This window comes from Physeter macrocephalus, chromosome 3 (assembly GCF_002837175.3).
Source record: "Physeter macrocephalus isolate SW-GA chromosome 3, ASM283717v5, whole genome shotgun sequence".
Taxonomy (NCBI): Eukaryota; Metazoa; Chordata; class Mammalia; order Artiodactyla; family Physeteridae; genus Physeter; species Physeter macrocephalus.
The window spans coordinates 27499900-27502270 of NC_041216.1; the positions used below are offsets into that span (position 1 = coordinate 27499900).

At 41.6% G+C, this 2371-nt stretch overlaps 1 protein-coding gene and 1 pseudogene across 1 annotated transcript in view; one reads left to right on the forward strand and one right to left on the reverse strand.

The window, feature by feature from the left end:
• The window catches only part of LOC112065287 (protein tyrosine phosphatase type IVA 1-like), a 2213-nt pseudogene extending 1912 nt beyond the window's left edge, over positions 1 to 301 (reverse strand).
• The window catches only part of DNAJC11 (DnaJ heat shock protein family (Hsp40) member C11), a 74845-nt gene that overhangs the window by 34138 nt on the left and 38336 nt on the right, over positions 1 to 2371 (forward strand). The window lies entirely within an intron of this gene.

The window sequence follows — 2371 nt, forward strand, 5'->3', positions numbered from 1 at the left end:
GTCCGGAGCCTGTGCTCCGCAAAGGGAGAGGCCACAACAGAGGGAGGCCCGCGTACCACAAAAAAAAAAAAAAAAAAAAAGGCCAGTCGAGAACATGGATGCCTTCTTTCTCCACGAGAGTAGTGTCATAAGTTGCTTCACATACTCTTACTATTGTGGTAGCTCCATACTTCTTAAGTTCCTCCATAAATTTGTTTAAGGTCGCATTAGTTGGATTGTGTGTCATAAGAAATCTCATGTTCTCGTAAGTGATTTCCACAGGAGCTGGGCGGTTCATTCGATCCATGTTAATTTAGTTAAAAAACACTCAGTAGAGTTATGAAAGAATTTTAAAAATTGAATACAGAAATGGTACAAAGAAACTGAGTCTACTTCAATATACTCCAGTTGAAATTCTCAGTGGTTTTGAATATGAAGTTGGGAGTAATGGGAAATGAAATGAACCTCCTAACAAGAAGCAGCAATTCTTCAATCCAGTAATACTGAGACAATGGAAAGGAAGTGCACTGAGGTTTACCCCATCTAGGGCAGAACTCTTGTAAAAAATGCTCTGTGGATTTCAGTTCAACTTCTGTGTCCAGGTTCACCACTCTTATGGGGGCTTCTTGGTGGAGTAGTAATGAAGTTCTACAGATCACTTGTCTGCATAGAGGTCGTGCTGTGCCTGGCAGTAATCTCCACTGCGCTTCAGAAACTCCATAAATGTGTGACCAAGGACACCACAGAACTGAGGAATATGTCTACTCATTGAAGATTGTGGCCTAATCATACAGCCGGTCCGGAGGCGGCAGTGACGCGGGCAGTGGCGGCAGGGCAGGGGCGGCGGCTTTGCGGGCCGCGGCGGGGGAACCGGGCTCGATCTACCTGACATCATTCTTATAGTGTCTAGGAAAGTCACCCTGCATTAAGAGCTGTAATATGGTCAAGGTCATGAAAACGAAGACAGAAACTCCCACAGATGGGAGGAGACTAACAAGACATGTGACTAAATACAATCCTGGATCCTGGGTCCTGGATCAGATCCTAGGGCATAACAGCGACGTTTGCAGAAAGACTCGTGAAATCCCAGAAGTCTGGGTTTAGTTAGCAGGAATGTACTAATCTTGGTTTCCTAGATTTAACAGATGTTTGTTCCATGGTTCTGTTAGACGTTAACATTTGGGGGAAGCTCAGTGAAGGGTAGACGAGAACTTTCTGTACTATCTTTGCAACTTCTCTAAAGTTCTAAATAATTTTCTAAAATTATTCCAAAATAAAAAGTTGACTCACTAGAATCATAGAATTTTCAAACCAGACAGCACCTCAGGAATCGTGTAGTTTTAATCCCCCTCATTTATAGGAGGAAACTGAAGCTTAGAGAGTGAAGTGACTCACCTGAGGTCTCCCAAGAGGTTCAGGTGGTGTTGAAGAGCCTAGGTCTCTGTCCTCTTCCCACTGTGCCACCTGCTTTTACAGGTCTCTCCACAGAGACCTCATCTACAGAGTAAGTCATCCTGACTAGCACAGGGTAGACCTAGTTGGTAAATGATCAAGGTGCACAGCACAGGTACATGGATACATGGGCGGCTTATGATACACTCTGTTGACGAAAAACATTGAAAATGTCTGTGGTCAACTAATCTATGACAAAGGAGGCAAGGATATACAATGGAGAAAAGACGGTCTCTTCAATAAGTGGTGCTGGGAAAACTGGACAGGCTACATGTAAAAGAATGAAATTAAAACACTCCCTAACACCATACACAAAAATAAACTCAAAGTGGATTAGAGATCTAAATGTAAGACCGGGCACTATAAAACTCTTAGAGGAAAACATAGGAAGGACACTCTTTGACACAAATCACAGATGTTTTTTGATCTCCTAGAGTAATGGAAATAAAAACAAAAATAAACAAATGGGACCTAATGAAATTTAAAAGCTTTTGCACAGCAAAGGAAACCATAAACAAGGTGAAAAGACAACCCTCAGAATGGGAGACAATATTTGCAAACAAATCAACGGACAAAGGATTAATGTCCAAAATATATAAACAGCTCATGCAGCTCAATATTAAAAAAACAACCCAATCCAAAAATGGGCAGAAGACTTAAATAGACATTTCTCCAAAGAAGACATACAGATGGCCAAGAGGCACATGAGAAGCTGCTCCACGTCACTAATTGTTAGAGAAATGCAAATCAAAACTATGAGGTATCACCTCACAGCGATTAGAATGGGTATCATCAGAAAATCTACAAACAACAAATGCTGGAGAGGGTATGGAGAAAAGGGAACCCTCTTGCACTGTTGGTGGGAATGTAAATTGATACAGCCACTATGGAGAACAGTATGGAGGTTCCTTAAAAAACTAAAAATAGAATTACCATATGA